At 34.5% G+C, this 19,272-nt stretch overlaps 1 protein-coding gene across 16 annotated transcripts in view; it reads right to left on the bottom strand.

The window, feature by feature from the left end:
* The window catches only part of LOC143253153 (plasma membrane calcium-transporting ATPase 2-like), a 212,120-nt gene that overhangs the window by 123,938 nt on the left and 68,910 nt on the right, over positions 1–19,272 (bottom strand). For 6 of the 16 annotated variants that reach the window (XM_076506501.1, XM_076506502.1, XM_076506508.1 and 3 more), the window contains one exon: positions 7,811–7,873. The exons of 8 other annotated variants lie outside the window; for them this stretch is intronic. The gene's annotated coding sequence lies outside the window, so the exon portion shown is untranslated. Of the gene's footprint in view, positions 1–7,810; positions 7,874–12,680; positions 12,870–19,272 lie in introns of all 16 variants that reach the window. 2 more of the 16 variants (XM_076506505.1, XM_076506506.1) reach the window with 1 other exon arrangement.

Genomic DNA, 19,272 nt, shown 5'->3' with positions numbered 1-19,272 from the left:
ACATACGAGGTCTGTTCAAAAAATACGCGGACTGTTTGAATTGCGCGGCTCCAGTTGGTTCCAGGGGAATCCGCTTGGTGTTGCTAGGTTCGCACAGATCAGCTGATTACGACGCTATTTCCCAATTGCAGATATCTTCATTTGTGTATTAGCTACGCGGTTTTAAGTGAAGTGCGATTTTTTCGTTTGGCGTATTTCAGAATGAATGACCTGAAGGAGCAACGACTTGATGTGAAATTTTGTGTTAAACTTGGAAAATCTGCGACTGAAACTTTTGCTATGCTTAACACGGCTTACGGTGATGTTGCTATGAAGCGTACGGCATGTTTCAAGTGGCATGAACGTTTTAAGGATGGTCGACAGTCCATTTAAGATGATGAGCGTCCTGGACGTTCTTCCACGTCAACTGACGACCCACACGTCGACAAAATCAACACCCTGGTGCGGGCAAATCGACGTCTGACTGTCAGGAAGCTTGCTGAAGAGTGTGGGATATCAGTTGGATCTTGTTACGAGATTTTGACCGAAAAATTGAAGATGCACCGCGTTGCTGCGACATTTGTGCCACGCAGAACTCGTGAGTTTTTGGCCAAACACTCGATCACTGTTGTTCCCCACCCCCCCTACTCACCTGACCTTGCTCCTTGCAATTTTTTCTTGTTTTCCAAACTCAAAAGACCCTTGAAAGGAAGAAGATTTGAGACGATTCCCGAGATTAAGGCAAATGCGACGAAGGAGCTGGAGGACATTACAAAAGAAGCGTACCAGGACTGTTTCAACAAGTGGAAACACCGTTGGGATAAGTGTGTGCGTTGGGGAGGAGAGTACTTTGAAGAGGTCCCAGACCTGTAACTTCTAAATAAAGTACATTTTGTTTTATGACGTCAGTCCGCGTATTTTTTGAACAGACCTCGTATAAGTGGGTAACACTGCATTGTCTATTTCATCGATAATGGTTAGTACTGGTCACTCTGGTTAGTAATCCAGTTTAATGGTAAAGTATACTTTGCCCAGGCTTGAGGTGTGTCTGCCAGTCGGAATAACTGGCGAGTTTGGAGGTTTCTGTCAGTAGCTTTAGTGTAATATCGTTTGGTAAGTTTGATGAATCGATCCTTAATTGATAAGAGTTGAGTTAAAGAATTAAGGTATGTTGCGGGAGTGTAGTTGGGGAGGCGGTAAGTGATTTTAATGACGCGGTTTTGTAGGTTTTGTAATATTGAGTATTGTCTTTCAGTTATGTTACATGTGGCTGTATTACATTATTCGAAAAGGGGTCTAATGAATGCTTTGTATATTGCGAGAATGATTTTAGGAGAACAGCCTTTGTTGGGGCCACTAATACGTTTTAGAATGAAAATTATATTATTTGCTCGGGTAGCGATTTTATGAACGTGTGGTGTCCAGGATAGGTTATGAGTCATGGTAAGGCCTAGGAAAGTGACAGACTTTGTGAAGATGATGTCAGTTTTATTTAAATTTAATGTTTTTGAATTTTTTCCTGAATTTGTTAACTTTTCTGTGGAAGGCGACGGCTTGTAACTTCCAAGGGTTTAAAACGACACGCCATTTATTACACCATTGAGATACTGCGTCAAGGGTTGCTTGAACTCATGAGGCTGCAGTATGGGGGTTGCACGAGGTGCTCCAAATAGCGATATCATCAGCATATTGGGAGATGAGGGTTGAGTTCAGAGAGGGAAACGGTATGTCATTAACATATACATTATAAAGTATTGGGCTGAGTACAGAACCTTGGAGCACGCCTGCGTTTAAGCTGAATGGGTGTGTGACAGAAGTATTTATCTTAACACTTGCCTTACGACTGATAAGGAAGCTGGATATCCAACGGACGAAACTATATGGGATGCCGAGGGTTAAAATTTTATGGCGTAGGCCATCATGCCACACAGAGTCAAATGCTTTTTGGACATCTAGAAAGGTAGCGATGGTTGTTTGTTTCCGGTTAAATCCTTTAAACACTGATTCAGTGAGGCAGGCGAGATGGTCGGTGGTTTGTCTATTTTTTTCTACCAAGACTGATCGGTCTGTAATTATTTGGGTTACAAAGATTTTTATTTTTTTGGGTATGACTTTAATTAAAGCGGATTTCCATAAGTTTGGGTAGTACCCTGAGAACAGAGAAAGATTGAGACCAGGTGATTAAGGTTCGTATCGGACAGGTTTTTAAGAACTAGATTACTAATATTGTCAGGTCCCGAGGCTTTATTCTTAATTTTCTTAAGGATAATTCTGATCTCAGTACTAGTTATGGGTCGAGTGTAATAAGAGGGAGGATGTTTATCTAGATTAAGATTAATGGGAAATCGGGGGAAGAACATAGTAGAGTTCGACTTCACGGTTTGAATGATTCGGTAATAGTGGGATTGATCAAAGGATGAGACATTAGGGGTGACAAAGAAGTTCATAAAGTGTTGAGCAAACAGATTAGCTTTGTCGAGGTCAGAGGTTGCTGAAATATTGTTATATTTGATGTCACGATAATTGTTGCTAGATTGTGTATTAGTAATAAAAAAGCGAAAAGCAAAATCCAAAATCTTAAAAACTTCAAACCTGATTCCTTATTTCTCATACGCAGATACACAGTGAAGGTGTCCACACATCATTATAGTTATCCGAAAATTATAATTAGAACTTGCACCACACAGCTGTAACTATTACAAATAGGAATACAGGTGTCTTCACAATAACATAATTAACTTTTATAAGCATTCTTTTCGATTTACGTTCGCATTCTTCGCTATGACTAAACATTAAGTAAATATCGTAAGAAAAGTTTGTCATCCGAAGATCCTTTGTACCCTCCATAGCTTCTCACTTCTAAATCAAAATAAAGGAAATATTCTCATGGCTTTGGTAAATTATTTAATCCAAACTAATCATAACTTACTGAAACACTGGCCTAATGAGATTTCCCCTTCTTCTCGTAAAGTGTCTACTATTAATTCCATTATTATAAATAAAACACACTAGAATATTTGTATACGTTTATACCTGATGAATAGATTAATTAATAGTATACATACAAGCTATATTTTTAACAGAAGGAATGATAGCGCCAGTTTTACACAACATAAAAAACTTAGATGAAATATAATAAAGTATAATTTGGTAGAGAAAGAAATGAAAAAAAACACTTAAAAAACTAAAAAGGCAACCATAAAAAACGTGTATTACGTTGTCACATATGGCTTTTATATGTTTTGATACATGTATGGGGTGATTTAGAAGTATATTTTCCACAGCTACCCATTCTTGAATTGGGTAGCAGTGGAAAATTAACTGTTAGTGATATGAAAGAGGTATTGTGGACCTACCTGTGATAATATCAATGACGTCATTTAAGGTTGTGTCATTCGAAAATTGTGTTAATATACATCATAAATCCAAAATGTTAATGACATGAAACCTTTTAGCTCAAAGAGTAACAAAGTCGCTTCTCCAGAATAACAGCTACAGACATAAGTAACTACAGCAAAGGTTTTAGATACAACGTCAACATTTTTATCAGCAGGTTATTGTACCTTCTGAAATGTTACAATTATTCAAATAAAAGCTTCTCTCCTAGAGGTTCAGGAATTGAAATGAAAAAAATATTTCGAGGAAAACTGCACTTAGCACAAGCCCGTCACTCCATAACACATACTATCATACTTAGCACAAATCCGTCACTCCATAACACATACTATCACACTTAGCACAAATCCGTCACTCCATAACACATACTATCATGATGCATATCATCGCTGGCTTTCGTAAATGCCTGAATTTTCATGTTTTTTAGTTAAATGTTTTCATACAAAGTGTTGTACACCTGTTGTAAGTTCTCAGATCTTTTTACTCCAATTAGCCTACAAAATAATCAAACAAGTTTCTCTGCAGTTTTGAAGTCCTTAAAAATATCTTAGAAATAAAAGAATTGATGTCAATCACCTGATATCAATCACACTGAAAATTTATGAACTGAATTAAACCGATTAACGAAAGATTGCAATTCAAACATGAGAAACGTTTTTTGTGTTTTTTAAGTACTCGAAGAATGGCAGTCACTCACTCAGGTGTGTCTGCACAATCTCATTGAAAACATAGCACATTGATGTGAAGCAGTACTGAAATCTAAGGGAATGCAGAATAAATATTAACTTATGAAACTGGTTGGTGTTATTCTGAGTTTCATTTTTTACATTTGATTATTGTATAGAAACTTGTTTGAACATTTAGTAGGATAATTCGAGTATGAAGAACTAAGAAACTACAAGAGGTGCACAACACTTTTATGAAAATGTCATTAAAACCATGAAAAGTTCAGGTATTTACGAAAGCCAGTATCAAAATAGATTTAAGATCTTATTTGATGAGATCTCGTCCAGTGCTTTCTAAAAAAGACAGTTTTACATAGTTTTCTGTGATGCACTAAAATAAATAACAAATTAACAACATTTTCAACGAGGACCACTTTGTGTCCACCCTGTGTACATAATATTTTGTTGTCTTTTTTCAGTGTTACTTCTGCATTACGAGATTTAAAGGCTGGCAATATGAACATTGAAATATCCGCTTTCGGCGGTATTTTAAACGTTGCACTAAGTCAGGAATTTGCCCAACATCAGGCTAGACTCCCCCTCCTCCAATAAACATGATTTTAGCTTATTTATTAGAATCTCTGGGTGAATATTGGGATGTTTCACATCCCTGAAGGTAGCACACTAGTATTTTACTGGAGAACAGTTTTTAAACATGGCCCCACTGTGTGCAAAGTCTCACCAGAATGCATGAGCTGCTGGCTGCCTTATGGCATGTAAAACAGTTTCCATTTAAATTTATCATTAACATCAGATGAGAGGATATGCATGCCGGCGGCTGCCTATTAAAGACTCATTTCCAAACAGACGCCATGTGGGGAGACCGAGTTTAGTAATCAGAAATAAAGCCGCCATATAGGTATTTGCTCTGTTTGACAGTACTTTGGACACAACTACTGACTGTTTGTTACAATTTCACAATACTGTTAGAACATTTACTTTCACGGTCACTTATGCCCATAAAGTTTGTTGTTATAGAAATATGTTGGTAATGTTCAGTTTTAAAATATTTTTTTTTATTCGTCTACACACTTTTCCCTCACATTTTTGGTGTATAATATATCTAACAATAATTTCTGAAAACATGACCTCGAATGACCTGCAGTGACACTGTCATATGGTAGGGTCCACAACACCACATTCCAAACTACAATTATTTTCCTATAACTCTTAATTTCCAAATTATTTGCCTATCAGTAGACTTTTCAATCACTCATTATATAAATAAATGTCATTCTCAATATGAAGTTGCAGTATTTTAAAAGCCAAACTTCTGTACTGACCAATAAATATAGCACATACACTCATTCTTAATATAAAGTTACGGTATTTTAAGGACTGGACTTTTCTACTGATCCATAAATACAGCACATACACTCTTACACAAATTGCCTATCATAATGTTCTAAACACTTTACCTAAAATAACCAACAAGAACATTGTGTGTGATATCTAACAATAATGTTAAACATCTAGCTATTCACAATAAATCAGTGAGTAAGCATGACTAAAGAAATGGGTTTGTTCAACCTACGCATCCGAATTTCCCACCTAGTGTTTTTTTGAATTTCGCACAAAACTACTCAAGGGCTATCTGCGCTAGCCGTCTCTAATTTTGAAGTGTAAGACTAGAGGGAAGGCACCTAGTCATCACCACACACCACCAACTCTTGGGCTACTCTTTTACCAACAAATAGTGGGATTGACCGTCACATTATAATGCCCCCAGGCTGAAATGGCGAGCATGTTTGGTGTGACGGGGATTCAAACCTGCGACTTGAGATTACGAGTTGAACGCCTTAATCCACCCAGCCATGCCGGGCCCCCACCCAGTAAAAGCATATCGTAGTTTGGCACAAAGGCATGTACAATAAACAAATTTATCACATAGAAGATATCTGTGGTTTAATTATAATCATATAAAAACTGGAGCATGTCAAAATATTTGCACTTTTACAATATATTGAAGCAAATTAAATTTTGCACAGTAACTATGTCGTGCAGGAGTATGATATTCAAAGAAAGACCCGTACAGTCATGTGAAAAAGTTAGGACACCCTATGAAAGCCTGTGTATTTTTGCAACATTTTTGGATATGTACATTCAATCTCAATTTTAACAATACTGAAACATTATACAAATATAACTAAACAATTAAAACTGAAAAAAAGACTTCAAATTCTTCTGTAAATGTAATTCTACAAAAATGCATATTCTAACTGAGGAAAAAGTTAGGACACCCTACCCCCTAATAGCTAGTGTTACCCTCTTTGGCTGAAATAACTGCAGTGAGATGCTTCTTGTAGCCATCTTCCAGTCTCTGACATCAGTCTGAAGAAACTTTGCCCCACTCCTCAATGTAGAATTCTTTTAGCTGTGAGATGTTTGAGGGGTTTCTTGCATGTACAGCCCGTTTCAAGTCACCCCACAGCATCTCAATGGGATTAAGATCTGGGCTTTGACTCGGCCATTCCAGGACTCTCCATTTCTTAGTTTTCAGCCAGTGGATTTACTGGTATGTTTTGGGTCATTGTCGTGTTGCAGGGTCCAGTTCCACTTCAGCTTCAATTTTCGTACAGATGGTCTCACGTGATCCTCAAGCACCCTCTGATACACAGTAGAATTCATGGTGGATTCTGTGATTGTGAGCTGTCCAGGTCCTGCTGCAGCAAAGCAGCTCCAAACCATGACACTTCCACCTCCATGCTTCACAGTTGGTATGAGGTTCTTTTCCTGGAATGCTGCATTTGGTTTACGCCAAACATGTCCTCTGTTCTGGTATCCAAATAATTCAATTTTGAACTCATCTGTCCAAAGAACGTTATTCCAGAAGTCCTGGTCTTTGTCTAAATTCTCTCTGGCAAACTTCAGTCTGGCCTTGATGTTTCTCTTAGAGAGCAAAGGTTTCCTCCTTGCACACCTCCCATGCAAGTTAAACTTGTGCAGTCTCTTTCTGATTGTAGAGGCATGCACTTTCACATCAACAGTAGCCAGAGCCTGCTGTAGGTCCCGTGATGACATGTTAGGGTGTTTGAAGACCTCTTTTATCATCTTGCGGTCTGTTCTCAGGGTGAACTTGCTTGGACGACTATACCTGGGCATGTTGGCAATTGTTTTGAAAGCCCTCCACTTGTTGACTATTTTCCAGACAGTGATATGGCTGATTTCAAAATCTTTTAGAATCTTTTTAAACCCCTTACCAGACTCATAAACTGCTACAATTTTCTTTCTGAAGGCCTCAGACAGCTCTTTTGCTCTCACCATGGTGCTCACTCTCACTTCAACAGTCAGGAGTACACCAAACTAAATATCTGAGGTTTAAATAGGGCAAGCCTCATTCAAAATGCTGAGTAACCATCTTCTAATCATGTGCACCTGATGTGATACACCTGTGTGTGAGTTGAGCCATTTTAAGTGGAAATAAATGTGGGGGTGTCCTAGCTTTTTCCTCAGTTAGAATATGCATTTTTGTAGAATTACATTTACAGAAGATCTTGAAAAGTCTTTTCTTCAGTTTTAATTATGTAGTTATATTCTTATAATCTCTCAGTACTGTTAAAATTGAGATTAAATATCTATATATCTAAATATGTTACAAAAATACACAGGCTTTCATAGAGTGTCCTAACTTTCTCACATGACTGTATATTACAAGACAATTATCAAAATGATTCACACGCCTGCTTTCTTATATTGAAGTAAAATATTACCTTTCAGCTAATGCATGGAAGATCACAAATCATGCGGTCATTTCAGGAACACGTTTTCCTCTTCTGTGAAAAGAATAAAATCAGTTACAAGTTTGTAAAAAAATTATAACAAAAGATATACACAAAAATGTGTCTCATAATTAGCTTAAATGCTGCACGTTTTGATGTTAGTGTTTTGATGGCGGGATCCACCCACCCCTTTCTTAAATTTCTTGTGGATCCATGACTTTACTGCTTACATGATACTTAATAAGACATGAGTCACAAAAACTAAAACAAAAATACCACCAATTAATTTTAATAATTACTGAAGGAATTTCCCTGTGTACTTGACCTGTGACTGATTTTTATTTAATAATTTGATCAATTCTTAACATGGAATTCAGTAACAGACAAAATCCAGTAATAATAGCGTAAAAAAGTAAGCAAGCTTAAGGTTAAAACACAAATGATTCTATGCTTGTTTCACTATTTCAGCAGTTACCAAATAGTTCTTATAGTAGGCTCAAAGCTACGCTCATCTAGCAAAAAGCTTCCTATGCAAGCTGATCACCCACATCTTATTACATCAGCCACTCGTAATGTTCTTGTCAGCATTTCCCTTCTGTACATATAAATGTACTTGATTAGTGGAAAACTTTTCTCAACTATGCAAAGTAAAGCTTAATACTCAATAACTAAATCTGCTTGATGCATCAAAATGTAAAGCCAAATGCACTGTACCACACTACTACATATCGATATTTAATTAACTTCTAAATTAAATTTAAAATTTACAGCTGTTTCAAATTGTAATACGTAACATAATAAATCGGAATCTTTTGCAATAAAATTATAACATGTAACAGTATAGGTTCTCCACTGTACTTTCAATGTGAATTCTTAATAATATGTACATACCTTCTACTGGATTTTCATAGTGTGTTACAAACATTACTGTGTACAGATCCTTCACTGGATTTTCATAGTGTGTTATTAACGTTACTAGGTAGAGACCTTTCACCTTATTTTCACAGTATGTTATTAACGTTACTAGGTAGAGACCTTTCACCTGATTTTCACAGTATGTTATTAACGTTACTAGGTAGAGACCTTTCACCTGATTTTCACAGTATGTTATTAACGTTACTAGGTAGAGACCTTTCACCTGATTTTCACAGTATGTTATTAACGTTACTAGGTAGAGACCTTTCACCTGATTTTCACAGTATGTTATTAACGTTATTATGTAGAAACCCTGCACTGAATTCTCTATGTTATTAATAGTCATAATTGGCTTTTGTACGTATTACAATATATATCGAAGAACACCTTTAGACACAAACTCATTATTTTACTATAATATGAAAGAATCAACCATGCGTATTAAAATTTTTGAACTCCTAAACTAATTTCCTTTTAGTTGATGGAAATAAAAAATCATGCATATTACATTTGACAACTTATGAGTGAAAGTAAAGAAGAATACAAGTCAATCATATCTGCTATATTCAGTGTCAATGAGGCCTTTCACCCAATACCAGGGCTCATTAGACTGGCTGAAATGCAACATAAAGCAACTTAGATGTTGCTTGTATCATCATCTCTGATTGTTACGGTATAATAATGACTCTTAAGCTCAATACACACTATACATACAGTTCCAGTATATAAAGCAAAATTAACGTTTCCAGTTTTCTTTGGTTTAACAAGGAAAGCTTTTCACGTTTACTTAAAATTTCCAAAATGTTTTTACATACGTGTTTCTAGCTGTGTGTGGAGCAGTCCTAACTGTTGAAGTTTGCTCCTGGAATGTTTCTAGATTACTTTATTTTTTACTCAGTTATATTTTGTTCTGGGTCATTTCCTTTTTTAGTATCATATCCACTTTTTCATCAGCAAAAGCTGTACACTAGAATACGATAAGTCCTACTACTCTGGAGACATAAAAAGAGGGTTAATAAAGTTTACAAGATATTACAGTCAAACAGAATAGTAGGTTTCTCTCAATGCCGATAAACAGAAAACTATTTTCAGTGGCTTTCCACCACACACAGATTGTAAAAATGTGAATTGTAACATCATACCCACAAAACATTTTGTCTTTTCTATGCTCGTGTTTAAAGAACTAACAACCTGTTGTTACGATCACGAATTAATCAGAAGTTAAATTTTTTAATATATACCCAAAGACAAACTATTATTCCAACATACAAAAACACAGTAATTAATTAGAAATATCACGTCTATTGAGATATCTTGATAATAAATGTGTCATTGTTTTAAACAAGTTATTTGGTTTCTCGATGATTGAACAACTGTCTTCTGAACCTATTAATGTATTAATGTGTGTCAAAACCATTATAAGTGATGGTCAATCCAACTGTTAGTCGGTAAAGTAGTTCAAGAGTTAATGGTTCGTGATGATGACTACCTGTCTTTCACTGCTATAAATCAGAGACAGCTAGCACAGAAAGCCTTTCTGCAAAATTTATCACAAACCAGAAACATCGCTATGTACAAAAGTTAGAAGACATCAATAAAACTGATGACCTGAGGGACTGACTTATCACACGTTCAAAGTTAGTAAACAAAATAAGAAGATGGTGGTTTGAATTTCGAGCAAAGCTATTCTAGAGTTGGCTGTCTACATTAGCTGTCCATAATGTAGCAGTGAAATAGTAGAGGGAAAGCAGTTAGTTATGACGCTTTTATAGGGATTGAAATCCAGAGTGCGAGTTGAGCGCGTTAACAACTAGGCCATGCCAGATCAGGTTACATTATAAAAATACATAAAACACATAGATTATAAAGTAACTTTCTTTCTACGTTAGAAGTTCGATAATTATCTGATAGGTGTAAAAGATAGAGAATAACAACTTGATAAACGTAGGTTTGACAAAATTTCAGGCGTTTGTTTGTTTTGAAATTAAGCACAAAGCTACACAGTGGATTACCATGTACTCTGCCCACCATGGGCATTGACCTTAGCAAAACATGTGGCAAATACATCTTATGTGATAGACTGTAATAATGTTAAACTGACGAAAGAAGTTGAGTTGAAGTGGGAACTAAGTATAAGAGAATTAGTAGACATTGAGAAAAACAAATATTATTTTGAATTAAAATGGTGGTCCAAATAAGAAAATACTGGAAATATTTGTGTAATAATTTCAGATATGTTCAAAGGTCGATGATGACGTGGAAGATGTAATGCACAATTACGTAAATTGAAGGTGATGTAGCTACATAAGCAAGGATCGAACTGAATATTACCCTCGATGGCAGCGGTGTTGTACGTCACCGAAATGCGAAGTCTTGTCTGCCCAGTTTCTTAACAAATCTTACGTATTATTCAGCTGTTTGACGTGGTGTGTATATACGCACATATATTTTTTTTTTATCTTTTATATGTTTACCCACATTATCTATATTTTGAGTTTCACAGGTTAGTAGCTATTTAGGAAATTCAGATATACTGACTGTGAAAAGATGGGCAGTTTAGATGTTTTTCTTTTCTTTTTTGACAAATTTTATATTAGTCTAATAGCTGTGGTAAGATGGGTTTGGGACCTTTTCAACACCCAGTATAAAAAAGGATAAAACCTGAAAATGTACTAATAAATTATGAGTACATTCGTAAAATTGAACAGAAATTGCGCTAGTAACTTAAAATGTTATCTAAAGACAATTGTAATCAATGTGTCCAATTTAACACTTGCGTAAAACGAAATAATTATAGGCCTACAAAAACACATTAGTTCAGTTTCCAAATATTACCAAACGTACATAATACTGTTGCTGAGCATGTGGGTATGTCATTAAAAGTGAAACTGACGATCTATCTCCGCCTGCTCAAGATTTATTTCAGTACCTGTATAAATAAGGTGTTATAATAAACAGATAGCACAACTCATAAATTTTCTTTTCTATCAAACTATTCTAAGTTACCATGGTACATAGATAATGCTGTATAAATAATCAACTCTTATTTCTAGCAACACTTTTCATTTTTTGAGTAAACATATACTTGCATTTATGATTCCAGATATCACAAACACAAGATAGATTAAAGTCTTCGTGTCTACACTACACGATGAAGTCAAGCCAAATTCGCATTCGTAAAAATGCTTCCTTATTAATGGTCTATGAAGGTTTTTTCACTAATTATTTACACAGTATTGAGATGAAAAAACACATGGATTCATAACAACAATCTGTTTGGACGAGGAAAACTATTTCAAATTTATCTCTTGACACAATATTGTGTTATAATAACGTAATGCGGAATAACACCGAAGTTACATATATGAAATAGGGAATCATTATTATTACTCTGTCTACAATAATAGAAAACTACGTTTCAGATTTTTGCTTTTTCTTACGGGAAGAAAGATCAGAAAACAAGCAGGGTGGAGGCTGCGCAGAAAGATCGCTTCTTAATACGGCTCATCGATCAGACACTAACAGTCCAGAGAAAGCTTTGTGCAGGATGCGGTACTCTGGGACCTTGTTTGTTTGTTTGTTATTACACAAAAAGCTACACAATGTGTTTTCTGTGATATGCCCACCACGGGTGTCGAAACTTGATTTTTAACGTTACAAGCATTCACACGGTACTAATGATGGGGGGAACTCCTTGGTTAACGAGTATGCTTTCCATCCAACCCACTGCACATCCAAAACATGCATCATCATGCGAGATATTTTTTAGAATATCCTTCTGAACTTATCATTTCTACTTGAGATTTCTCATATTATATATGTATATATAACCCTAACAAAATCCTGGATACAATACGGATGACCACATATATATTTCTTTGCACATTATTAAAAAGTTACACAGCACAAGTACATCAGAGTATTACTCCTTTTACTTGCATCTTACTTTTCCTTCGCCGTATTTATGCAAATTTTCCTGTCTTAATTGTAAAAGTAGGGATTCATCCAGATACAGGCATATAGTTTTATAACCAGACATAAAACAGTTATACGTGTGTCGATATTTTTCCCTCTCAGCATTGTCTGTTGATGTTGTTCACTCCTCAAAACTCTGTACAAGTGCTTCAATTCATTACTGAAATAACAGAAATGAAATGCCAAGCTTTAAAATCTATCTACTGAATTGGTATCAATTTTCCAAAAAATGATTCCCTGTAAAATATTTCATTTTTGCCTAAATACGTATAATGTGAGAGAATTAAAGGAATCAAATGTTATAAAAATACTCAATCAAATGCTATATTTCTTCGAATATATTTATAAAGATGCTCTTCTACGTATTTAATAACAAAAAATTCACATACACACAAAATAAAAAGCTGCCCTCAGCTATTCTAATTCTATTTGCTACCAATGATTATAATGGAATAATAAAGAAAGACGTGATATCTTAGCAATAAATGTGTCGTTGTTTTAAACACATGCTATTTTAAACAAGCTGTTATTTGGTTTCTCAAATCCACGATTATACATCGTGCCCCTTACCAGTTCATATGAATCCTACTTTATTTTATGTTATTAAAAATCATAAAAAACATCGGAACATTTAATAACTTCCAAAGAAAAGAGCTACCAAAAAAAAACAACAAAAAAACTGTGTTAACTCCAATACCACATCAAATCTGTTCTGGTTACTTTGTTGAAGCGGTCTCGGGTGATTCAATGTACATTTTGAATTCCGTAAAACCAACTACGACATTATGCGCCTCGCACTGAAACCCTACACATCTTTTCAAGTATAGAAAGCGACAAAAATAAACAAAATCAATAACCCACATCTGATCAATTTCCAGGTAATCCGATAATACATTAAAAGTAGAGATTTTCTAATGCAACAAATGTCACTGAAAAATGTTTTAAATAAAGATTACAAGTTTTGCTTTGAATTTACAAAAAAAAAAACATTTTTAAGTTATAATCTATCGAAAATATGATTAGTGGACAAGACAAAGATTTGGTAAAAATCTGCAATATCTGATTGAAATATGATTCTTAAAATAGGTGGATAAGTACATTAAACTTTTTAAAATGAAATAAGGCAATGTTGCCAACACTGTTAACCTTTACAAAATTAGCCCAATAAATTACTGACAGTTATTAGCCGCGGCACAGAGACTCATGAAGTTTCTATTTGTTATTGCCCCCCCCCCTTCCAAGCTCATAGTTCTGTCATCTCTTGAGATCTAATTACAATTTTGGTCTTAGGAGGTCAAACCATTTCGACTGATGTATTTGGCCTTGCTCGAGGTATCATAGATTAACGAACTTCAATCCTGTCTAAAGGAATTTCAGTTTGAAGGCACACTGGTAGATATCTTTATGAGTACTAAAACTAAGTCTGGAATATGTGCACCCCACGCTTGGTATTACTGGTACAAAAGTATAGCTAATAAAAAGGTAAAATATGTCTCTCAGATTAATTTAATCTAATCTGCCTAAAATAATTTCAAGAGAAGCAGCTATTGAGGTTTCCCTCTTGTTTTTTACACAAGGCTTAAACCAAATATTGTTATTCCAGTTACATGACTATTTTTTATTTTTCTTACGTGCGACCCCGTATTACACGCGAAAACAATGACAAGTTATATTATAGCAATAATTCATACTGCGTCATATTTAGTAAAAGTTGTTTAAGCACTTTAACCTACCAACGATATAATAAATCTTACCTATTTCGGAACTGAGGGCGGTTATTGACAACCGTTTTTTTTTTTCCTAATGTATTTGTATTTTATTTTTTTTTTTGGCAAAATTACTAGTATATCTCCTGGTGTTTATAATTTTGAACTACTGAACAGGTAGTGGGAAGCACCTAAGCTAATCACTACAAAGTTTAAAGGATTGACAATCACTTCAATAATTCAGTCAAAGCTTAAAAGCATGAAATTTTGTGTGGATTCAAGTCATGCTCGCAAAGTCGAGATACTCCAGCAACACAGAAATAATGTAGTAAATAGTACGTAATTTCGATTTAAAAAATCACTTAATTTAACTTGCCTATTTTATCATTTTTGATGTTGTGAAATTTCCAAAACAATTAAGACACTCTTAAAGAAAAAAATATCTCAAAGTATTTCCTTCCGCCTTCGAATTTTTTGTTGTTGTTGTTTATCAGTTTAACTTGTTTGATATTTATTAACATATTTCTTTTGTCATCTTATTTGGTCGATTGTAGTACGTATCACATCCGGACTAGAAATCGTAAACACAAACAAAAACAGTGAAAACCGACAGTTTATCAGAGGCCAGTGACCTGATCAGTTACAGTACCGTCAATTCAGGCTAAATAATACTTTTGCTACAAATATTCTCGTTCACGGCTAATTTCTTCCTAATAAATATATTTTACTTTTAATAAATAAAAAGCTATTATTTTTTTTAATATGATGAACTTAACTATCCAATAAACAAAGACCGAGTCATTAAAATATCTTGCCGTAGACTGCCATTCTTGTTAAACCTGAACTTAAGATGATTACATATACCTGATATTTTGTGACAGAAGAAAATATTGGTAACTTTCAAAGAAAATAAATTTTAACAGAAAACAATTTCCTAGGATGAAGACAGAATTTAAATAAAGTATAATAAAACAATTGAGGTTGGTAGTTTTATCAAAGTCTTCAAAAATGTCTATTACATTCTCTAGTTCTTCTGGACAGAAGCTACATGTCTCCAGTTTCCCAAGAAAACACGCGGCTTTATTCATTCTATACTTACATACATATCTATGTAATCTGCTCTAACAAACTATAGCTATTTTCAAAGCTTAGTTTCATTACCACCATTGAAATCATAAAGGGTGTGATTGAAGGTGTATGCTAATAATACCAGAGAGAGAAATGAAAATCACCAAAGAGTAACTCAATTTTAGAGAGATGACACTTTCTTCAAAAATATAACCTACGTTTTAGGATTGGCAGAAAAATATTATAAAAACTGATAATTGCTTCGTTAAAAGGCGAAGCTACTTGGGAATGCGCAAAATTACGTTTAAATGTTTTCATTACTTTAAATAATTATCATAAAATCACAAAATAGTGATTCTAAGTTACGCTTGGGTTGAAAATTGTTGAATAGAATTATTATTTACACTTAACGTCTGATTCTTAATGTTTCCACAAAAAGAAACATTAAAAAATTGAAAACATGCAAGTGTTACGAAATAAAATTATTTTGAAAAATCCGACATACCTCTTCTGCTGCTAGGGTTTAATAATAACGATATTTTCTTTGGATGGAGAGGGGGGAGATTCTACCAAAATATTTTTTTCACTAACATAATACGTAACAATAGAGACGTCTTCTTGTTAGCTCGCATAACTACCGTAACATTTTCCATAAGGCGGTAACACATAAAAAATATCGAATTATTTACTATAAATGTATAGGTAACAGTATATATTACCTCAATAGGCGAACAATATCTACTAATTTAACTACGTTTGAAATCAGTGCTTGGAAATTATAGGAGTTAAAAGTAAATTAAATGAGTATTTTTAAAGTTTTTACTTAAATACTTGATTATTTGTCAGGCTAATAGGAAGAACCTAACTGAAAAAATTAATTCCGTACACAAAGTGAATCACAACCTTACATTACACCTAATACACAGACAAAAGTTGCTTTTAATACACAGGTCTGTTACGAGCTCGTCTATTGTGATATTGCCTTGCCGTTTCAATGTTAAGTTCCCTTCCACAATTACGAGTATAATATTGATGGGAAGAATCTTAAGAGCATTATGGAAGAAAAAAGATCTTGGTGCATGATTCAGCCAGTCTCTTAAGCCATCTATGCTAGTCGCATGGCAAATAGGATTTTATACTGTACCTATAAAAATACTGAATAAGTCTTAAAATAGGTTATAATGCCATTGTCTGGTACATGTATTAGGCCACATTTGGATCACTGGGGCGATCAGTCTTGGGTTCCTTACGTTATAAAAGGCATTTAATTGTTGGAAATGGTTTAAAATAGAGCTACTAGTACGGTGTCTGGAATGGAAAGATTGTCACATGACGATGTGTGTATGTATATATATATATATATATATATATAAAGTTCTCTGAACTTGAAAGAGAAAGAAAACGACTTAGAGAAGATCTAAAGGTGTTTACGATTGTTAATGGAACTGATAATATTAATTCAACATTTTTTTTATCGTGCGAATGTTTTAACTAGAAGACACAAATATATCTTTCAACAGGGTAGTAATCATCTTCACCTACAGCAGTTTTACTTTTCTGACAATGTTTGGCTTCTGAAACAGGTTGTCTTCGAATATAGTTCATATGGAATTAATCTAAATCAGTTTAAGAGAAAGCTTGATAAATAATTTAATTATACGGATCCGTTTTAATTTTTTTGCGGGGGGTTCAGTTACATTTAATGGACAGGAAAGACTAGACAGACCAAAATGGCTCTTGTTACTTTTAATGTTATGTTTAGGTCCAAATATAGGTCGTTTTATTTTTCAGTTCTCTTATTACGTAATATATATGTATCAGACACCTCATAAATTCATCCTCTCAAACATACGTTATCAAGACATACGATAGCGGCTAAAAAACATCCTACAGGTCATGGTTGTTATTAACAGAAGTGATAAGGTGGCGATTTTCCATCTTCTGTAGTTCGGACTGTGGTAATCCAAACCAACACATTTTCAGCAGACTCTTACTTCACACACCAAATCTCCACTAAAAACACCTTAAATTTTAATTTTATTCCTTTTTTTTTTTTCTTCACACCAAAAGCACGGAAACTTTTGCGAATTTTCCACCCAGTTTCGTACACTGATAAATCTTTACAACCTACAATTAGGAGTCTTATTTGGTGTAAATATAAGCCATATGTACATAATTATTCAACAAAAACTGCTCAAATTTACCCAAAATTACTGCGCACCCCTACGTAAAACGTCACAGGAGCTTTCGGTCTAACATTTTTACTACAGTTTCACATGAAAGTGGACCATATAATTTGGATTAAAAAGGGCTGATTAAGAGCAGCAAAATTATAAGTATTGGTTAGTCCAAGTAAAGTAGATTAGCAGTTTGTGGCTCATATTTTCAAAAGAACCATACGGGTGGACGGTTATTTTTGATTATTCACTGCCAGCTTTCCAGCACAAATTTATTAAATTATTTAGAGCTATCATAATTAAAAAAACGCTTAGCGTTACGTGACATTAGCTGAAGAAATTAGCATAAATAACGATGCTTAATACAGCTGTACCGATTGCGTGGAAGTGATGACAAGAAACTGTTAATCTAAATTCCGTGGCGTTACTATAAAGGAAGCTATTAACACTATTTTAGTGATGAAAAATTATCACATTTTAAAGAATCTGGCTGGTCATATAAAGTAAAGATCTGTTCCGAATAACAGATTTACTATCACAAGGCTAATGTTTGTTACTCTCGAGTGTCACTTTCTTATGTGTGAGGTTTGTTGGTGTGTAGCGACAAAACGTCATGATATCTGATCAAAAACATCTTAGGGGTGAACAGAAAGGCGCAGCCAAAAATAAGATGCCCCGTGCAATTTGGCCAACAAACTGGTAGCTACACGTTTATAATTGATAAGACTTTTACAGCAAATATTCATTCATTAGTTATTCAGATCGTGTAGTTTGTTTTGTCCACATCATGTTCCAAATTGAACAAAAAACACGGCGTGGCTAACTTTATCTATCGAAAGCTAGGTGTGTGAATATAATTTGAGCTTTCATCACAACACACTTCCTTTCGTTAACTTTGGTACGTTACAATAGAATAACATTCTACGACTGAAAATTCTGGTTTCATTTGTTTCTCCAGCGAGGGAACCAGTAATGTAGGGATTTTATTCTCCATGTGAAGTCGAGTGTGAAGTTAACCACAAGTTACACAAAGGGCTATCTGTGCTCTTCTCACCATGGATATCGAAACCCGGTTTCTTGCGTTGCAAGTCCGAAGACATACCGCTGTGCCACTGGAAGAACGTAGAGTCGAGACAACTTTGATTGCTATGTGATTATTAGCCGTGTCAAGTGATATGCCCACTTCCATCCCCGTCTTGTTTGGTTCCTTTTTCTAAGTTTAGCACCTTGCCTTACACAAATTTTTTTCTTTTATTTAGCGATATTATTTTCTCTGATACTAGTAACAATAAACATTAAATCTTAGGACATGTAGTTATCTCAAAAGTAATTACAAATCTATTTTTACTATTACCTTTTGAAGACACATATAGGTATAGAAATAGAATCAGTAATATCAGTCAAGCGAACATTTTGTGCGTGTGTGTGCTCTGAATTTGAGTTTCTTTTAAATGCACACGTTACTGTTGGCTGTCATGCAATAAAGAAACTTGTGAATGCTCGGAGTAAGAAAGACAGGAAAAAATGATGTTTGTATGTACCACATTATTTTCTAAGTAATTTAATATTTTTAGCGTTTCCTTCATTAAATATAACGAACAGTTAAAACTTT

Source organism: Tachypleus tridentatus, chromosome 6, assembly GCF_004210375.1.
Source record: "Tachypleus tridentatus isolate NWPU-2018 chromosome 6, ASM421037v1, whole genome shotgun sequence".
In the NCBI taxonomy this organism is placed as follows: domain Eukaryota; kingdom Metazoa; phylum Arthropoda; class Merostomata; order Xiphosura; family Limulidae; genus Tachypleus; species Tachypleus tridentatus.
The sequence above is the reverse complement of the archived record's forward strand: the minus strand, read 5'-3'. Positions and strand labels throughout refer to the sequence as shown.